The sequence below is a fragment of the Durio zibethinus genome, chromosome 22 (genome assembly GCF_047325235.1).
Source record: "Durio zibethinus cultivar Kanyao isolate XHJ-2024 chromosome 22, ASM4732523v1, whole genome shotgun sequence".
In the NCBI taxonomy this organism is placed as follows: Eukaryota; Viridiplantae; Streptophyta; class Magnoliopsida; order Malvales; family Malvaceae; genus Durio; species Durio zibethinus.
In genome coordinates, this window is record NC_143183.1 from 10,273,113 (window position 1) to 10,280,503 (window position 7,391).

Here is a 7,391-nt window from a genome sequence, read left to right on the forward strand (position 1 = left end):
AAATCTATTTAACGAGCAAATTTAAATAGTCATGGTTATTTGAATAATTATCTATTTCAAATCATTATGACCTTTTGTTTTGTGATAAAATGATTTTTTCTATTTATCTAATATTTAAATTGTTTTAACTTATTAAATTAATAAGTAATTTATTAATTACTCTTTGACTCTATTTTCAAAGTCCTTTTTATCTTTCCTTCACGAAACTTGTTCGCTATTGGTCTGTCATCTGTATTCAGCCTTGGATAGAATCTACTCTCCGATTGGGGCTGTATTCCCAAAAAAAACTCAACTCGCAGACAGCGCCTCATGGTGCGATAGGGTCCAGGCATAACGGGGCTCTTACCCTCTACAGTGCCTTTTTTCCAGGGCACTTAGGCTCTGTCTACCACTGAGGACGCTTTTACAGACTACAATTCGGATACGAAGATGCTCGATTCTCAAGCTAGGCTCTTCCCAGTTCACTCATTGTTACTAGGGGAATCCTGTAAGTTTATTTTTCTCCACTTATTGATATGCTTAAACTCAACGGGTCATAATGTGACCATCGATCGAATGATGCGGGGGGTTCAATGGGGTTTGGATGAACAATATGCACGTTTCACCAAAATAAGGCATGCAGTGAGCTTTACCATTGACGGTCATGACACTATTGTTGTTAGAGACTCTTTTTTGGACCAATCACGATCGACGAGATCATGGGAAGCCATCTTTTGCCCCATCAATTGGAGTTGATAGGTAAGAGGTTAGAGGGTGATAATGCATGACACCTAGGTAAGCGTGCCCTTAGCCTAAGGGCTTGGGGCACAACTTGTGTTGAAAGACTCAATAGTTCACGAGATTCTACAATTCACACCAAGTGTCATATTTCACTATATTCTCCATTGATACGAGAGCCAAGATATCCATTATCGATAGTCATTTTGGTTTTTCTTAACAAAAGGTGCCATGGTGCTGCCCACGTATATGCTGCAAATGGGGTGGCGATAGCACACGTGCTCTTTTTCATTTAGGTTCCTTGGCATGATTCATGATCAAGGTTTGTTATTTGGTCACAGGCAATGATATTGATCATTTCATTTACTAAAGGGGCAAAACGAAGCAATTGTCGCACATGCCTAAAGGCAGAAGAGGCTCAGGCCACGGAGGCACCCTCGCCCCCTTGCTGTTTCGTTAACACATTCATGGGTCATTCGTTAAGCCAGTTTTGACAATGATCCTTCCACAAGTTCACTTATGAAAACCTTGTTACAACTTCTCCTTCCCCTAAATGATAAGGTTTAGTGGACTTCTTGCAACATCACAGGTAGTGAATCGTCTATGTCACTGTAATCTAAACACTTTACTGGACTATTCAATTAGTAGGAGTGACAAGAAGTGTGTACAAAGGGTAGGGATGTAGTCAACATAAGTTGATGACTCACACTTACTAGGAATTCCTTATTGAAGACCAATAATTGCAATGATCTATGCCTATCACGATGAAATTTTAAAGATTACCCGAGCCTATTGGCCAAAGCTATAGACTCGTTGAATACATCAATGTAGCACACGTGTAGCCTAAAACATCTAAAGGCATTATAGACCTGTTATTACTTCAAACTTCCTTAGTCTAAGCAGCCATAGTCCTTTTAAGAAGCTAGCCATGAAGAATCATCTCCTCGTAGCTAGTTAATAGGCTAAGGTCTCATTCGTTAAGAGAATTAAGTAGACAAATCACTTTACCAACTAAAAACGGCCATGCACCACCACTTATAGAATCAAGAAAGAGCTCTCAGTATGTAAATCCTTACTATGTCTAGACCTGATAAGTTTCTTTGTGTTGAGTCAAATTAAACTACAAGCTCCACTCCTGGTGGTGCCTTTCCGTCAATTCTTTTAAATTTTAGCCTTGCAACCATAGTCCCCCTAGAATCCAAAAACTTTGATTTTTCATAAAGTGCTGACGGAGTCCTAAAAGTAACATTCATTGATCCTTGGTTGGCATCATTTATAGTTGAGACTAGGATGGTATTTGATCAACTTTAAGCCCTCAACTTTCATTCTTGATTAATGAAAACATTTTTGGTGAATGCTTTTGCAGTATTTCATTTTTCATAAATATAAGAATTTTACCTTTGATTATAAAATATGAATACGCCTAACTATCCCTGTTAATCATTACTATAATCCCAAAGGCCAACACAATAGCACCAAAATCCTATGATGTTATCCTATGCTAATGTATACAAACATAGGCCTACTTTGAGCACTCTAATTTTTTCAAAGTAACATCGCCAGAGGAATGAGCTGGCTAGCTAAGGTCAGGAGTGTATCGTTGGTTATAAGGACTAGTAGACTGGTGCTTACCATGAGGTGAACTGAACGATTTAACCCTAGTTCCAACTACGAGTTTTTTAACTACAACAACTTAAATATATGCTATTAGAGCTACAATTATCGTGGCTGTTGGCACCAGACTTGCCCTCAATGGATCCTCATTAAGGGATTTAGATTGTATTTATTTCAATTACTATACTCATAGAGCCGAGTATTGTTATTTATTATCACAACCTCCCCATGTCAAGATTTGCTAATTTTTTACCTGCAGCCTTCTTTGGATGTGTTTGCCTTTTCTCAGGTTCCCTCTCTAGAATCTAACCGTAATTCTCCATCACTGGTCACCATTATAGTAGGCCACTAATCTACCATCAAAAGTTGATAGGGTAGAAATTTGAATGATGCGTCGCTGGCACAAAAGTCGTGTGATTTGTCAAGTTATAATGAATCATTAGAGCAAAGGGCAAAGCCCGCATCAACCTTTTTATCTAATAAATGCATCTCTTCCAGAAGTAGGGGTTTGTTGTATGCTTCAACTGTAGAATTACTACGATTATCTAAGTAGTAGATACCATCAAACAAACTATAATTGATTTAATGAGCCATTCACAATTTCATAGTCTAAATTAGTTCATATTTACACATGCATGGCTTAATCTTTGAGACAAGCATATGACTACTGGCAGGATCAACCAAGTAGCATTCTTTTAGGACATTGGGACTGCATAAGCCTCAACACACCGACTAGTGGTAGAGAGAGCCAATAGGGAGCATAAGCATCATGTGTGTCAAGCATGTAAAATGCATAGCTTTGGATGAATGAGGGCTGAAGGCCAGCACCCACAAAACATTCTGTATTCGAGAGCATGAATGAACACTAGTGTACCAATTAAAGTCAACAGGGGTTTGGGTGGCACACTTGGGACATGGGGCACAATTAAAGTCTGGCCCGTAACCCCTAAAGACACAAGACAAATGTGAGATGGCAAGACATTTGATTTCCTTCAATTCAGGTATGTAACACAAGATCCCGATCGCATCCTCAGGGTACAATGACTACATAAGAGAGATTGAAGAGGGTAATGATCGACAGTTTGATGCATCAAGCATAGAGCCTGCCAACACATATAACCATATCACTACTTATATGCCTATTGCATACAAGTGGTAGCATTCATACACACTGGTCCACAACCCACCAAATCAATTACACAACGAGCAAGCGAAGGAAATGACGCATTACCACAACCACTTGATAGGGGAAAAACACAAGCAAGGGCCATGAGACTGCACCTACCATCCAATAAGCAACAATGGCATAACACCACTAATGCTTGGTTTGGCTAGGACTTCACATGCAAACTCTGCTGTCACCACCCTAGGGTGACATTACCTAATTCAAAGACTTGTTCCTAGGGTCTCAGGCAGCATTGACTGCATGCACTGGCTTGGCCAAGCCAAGGCATTTTTTATGGTCGACGAGAAGGGACCATAAGACTATTAAATACTTGAAAGACTTAGCCAGCCTAAGCCCATTATCGTAGCTTTTGCTTGCACCACCCTAGGGAGTTGTTGCATGATTCAAGGACTTAGTCTTAGGGTATGGGATAGCATTAGCAGTAGGCACAAGCTTGAGCTCGACCTTTTTCGAGTGCATACTAACAGGTCAAGGCCATAGGCTCTTGTGAGTCACTGAAGCAACTAGTCTCTCGATAAGAAAACCAAAAGGCATGCATGGCTTAGATTTTGCCTCAAGAATGTTACTATGGATGTATGCAATGAGAGGCCTATCACGCACACCTACTCCCTTCGAGGAAAGGAGAGAGAGCACCTGGACAACCAACCCCTAAAAAGCATAAAAGATTTTATAGATATACTAGCATAGAGATTAAAGTGTCTGAAATAAAGACACTTTTTTCAAATGGGCATATCCCTCACCAAGGGTCCGTAGATGCCAGTGGTGGTCGAGGCTTGTGCCTGTACCAAGATCGAGTATATGCCGATGGTGTTCGAGGCAAGTACTCGTAGTAAGGGCCAGCATATGCCAATAGTGATGGAGGCAACTATTCATATGAAGGGCCATATTCTTACGATGATGATCAAGGCACGTGCATGCACTAAGGGCCAGCATGTGCCGATAGTGGTTGAGGCAAGTGTCCATACCAAAGGTTAGCTTGTGCCGATAATGGTCGAGGCCTTGGTCAAAGTTTGATTCTAGGCCACGGTGCACACACTGGGCTCAGGCATGTGCTAGTGCCGTAATTTTTTTGCCAAGGCACCATCATTGAAGCATTGCTAAAGAACCTGATCAACAGCATTGGGGGTTTCGGTGATTACGGGAGGGGGTTAGAGGGTGTATGCACATGATATGCGATGGGTGGTGGCCCTTGACCCTTATATTGGCTCCTTATCCCCCAAGCAACCTCGACTACTCAACCCCTTTAAAAAGCATAAGAGCTTTAATAAATTTTTAGCTAGTAGCCATTCAAGTGTCTGAAATAGGGATTTTTTTTCAAATGGACACTAAATCTTCCACACTTTAACATTTTAGCTTAATTTTTTTGTGGATGCCAACAAAAATACAAGGATCACATATACCAAATTTGATGCCAAAACTCCTAAAAAAATTTCAAAAAATCCTAAATTGTAAAAAATTTTAAAAATTACAAAAAATAAAAAATGAGTCATCTTGTTGTGAAACTTCATAGGAAGGCTTAAAGACCATTATATGAATTTACAATCCATAAAAATGACATTGGCATGGCAAAAATATGAAGATGTGTCTAAACCCACCTATTGTTTGGTCGTGGAGCACATGGTGCGTGGCTCAGCATGTGCTGATGGTGTTTGAGTGAACTACCCGCACAAAAGGCCAACATATGCTGAGACCAAGGGTGAACCTATCTCGATGGTGGTCGAGGCATGTGCATTTGTCACAGTCCGCATGTTGGTCTAGGATTAAGGGTTCTCTCTAAGTCAAGGAACAATTTCAATTCTAGAGGGATAGGATCCGATAGCCAGGGGGACTAAGCCTTGAGGCATACTAAAGGCCTAAGCCATAGGGAACTAGCCCAGAATATTGGATTTGGCAGTGATCAAAACTTAAGAGGCTCAAGCATGGTGTTCAAGTTTGGTAGAATTGAGCCTGCCCCTAGTGCAAGCACTAGTGAGTGCTTATATCAATTTACAAGTCATAAAAATGGCATTGGTGCGATAAAAATATAAAGATGTGTCTGAACCCACCTACTACCCTATCATGGTATGCATGGTGCATGGCTTAAGCCCAAGATACCCTTGCGTGGTGTGCAGCCTAGCATGTGCCAATGGTATTCAAAAGAACTACATACATAAAAGGCTAACATGTGTCGATGGTGGTTGAAGCATGTGTTAAGACCTAGGGCCAACATGTCCTAATGGTGGTTGAGGCATGCGCTTGTGTCATGGTTCTAGTGGAACAAGGTCTGACAACTAAGGGAACCAAGGTTTGAGATCTACTAGAGGCTCAAGTTATGGGGAACTAGCCCAAAATAGTGGTATGGGCAATGATCAATTCTCTAGAAGCTCAGGCACGATGTTCAGATTCAACATAATTGAGCCAAGCCCAGGTGTGGGAGCTAATGAGCACTTATATAAGTTTACAAGCCATAAAAATGCTGCTAGCATGGCATAAATATGAAGATGTGCCTGAACCCACCTACTACTTGGTCGTGGTGCATATGGTGTGCTGCTTGGGCCCAAGTGACCCTCGCATGGTGTGCAGCCCAACATGTGCCAACCATGGTTGAAGCATGCGCCTAGACCAAGGGCCAACATGCCTTGATGGTGGTCGAGGTATGTGCATGTATCATAGTCTTTAAGCTGATCTAAGCCTAGGGGTTTTATTCAAGTTGAGTAATAGTTTCAGTTTTAGAATGACAGGGTCTGACAATCGAGAGGACTCGACCTTAGGGCTTATTGCAAGCCCAAGTCATAGGGAACTAGTCTAGAACAGTGGTATAGGCAATGATCAAGACTTTAAAGGCTCAAGCACATGTTCAAGTTCGGTAGAGTTGAGCTAGACCCAAGTGCGGGTGCTGGTGAGTGAAACGTGGGCACATGGTCAGACCTAAGTTTGAGCACTGATAATCGAGGTGTGAGTGCATGGTTAGATCGAGGTGCAAGCATGCCTGAATACAATCTTAGGAGGATATGATTTGTAGGCTTTTAGAAGGCCCAGTGCTACAGCATAATCTTTGACAAGCTAGAATTTTGATGAGCACTTGAGCTTTGTAAGCTAATGTAGGCACACGGAGTCAATTCCCTATCCAAGGTCATATGTGGTTTGGCTTAAAATCAGAGTTTGTGACACATGCATTAAGCATCATTTCATGCTAATGGTGATTAAGTGGCAAATAAGTGCCTTGGGTGGGAAGGTCATGGTACACATGCCACAGCAAATGTCAGCATTTGCCACAAATGTGTCCAAGACAACAACCAACACTAAGGACTAGCTTGTGCCAATAGTGATTAAGGCAAGTACCCACTCAAACATCGCATGTATCTAGCGATGGTGTCCAAGGTAACATCCTGCACAAAAGAGGTCAGTATCTACTGATGGTGTCCAAGGTAATAACATGCTGGCATCTGCCAACGGTGTTGGATGTGGTTGCCCATGTAGCAATCGAGAGCCAAAAGCAATCGATGTCATTCGAGGTAATAACTTGCACCGAAGGGCAGTGTGTGTTGATGGAGATTGAGGCAAGTGCTCACACTAAGGAAGAGCCCATCCTTGTAACAAATACTGAGGGCATTTGGTTGCCATTTACTTAGCCATTTGAGGGAGGGATGTTATCGCCCGACCAAATTGGCTGCAATGAGGAACACCATTCATCCCCAACCCTAGAGAGGTGTGGTGTAAAAAAAATGAAGTGCGAGGGCTTTGGTATGTATGAGGGAGATGGACAAATTAAAGTGACAAAGGGCCAAATCTTAGTGAATCGTGGCAACAAGGCCACTCTACCATATACAATAGTTAAACTAATTTATTTTAATTATTCAAATAGTCATAATTATTTCAACTGGTTCAGCAAACA

General features: G+C 41.5%; 1 non-coding gene and 1 pseudogene across 1 annotated transcript; both read right to left on the minus strand.

Moving 5' to 3' along the window:
* Window positions 1-764: 764 nt before the first annotated feature.
* LOC149512599 (5.8S ribosomal RNA) lies at window positions 765-920 on the minus strand. The gene has a single exon (XR_016332254.1). It is a non-coding gene; the product is annotated as a 5.8S ribosomal RNA (ribosomal RNA).
* Window positions 921-1,211: 291 nt separating this feature from the next.
* On the minus strand, window positions 1,212-3,018 carry LOC149512600 (18S ribosomal RNA; annotated as a pseudogene).
* Between the last annotated feature and the right edge of the window lie 4,373 nt (window positions 3,019-7,391).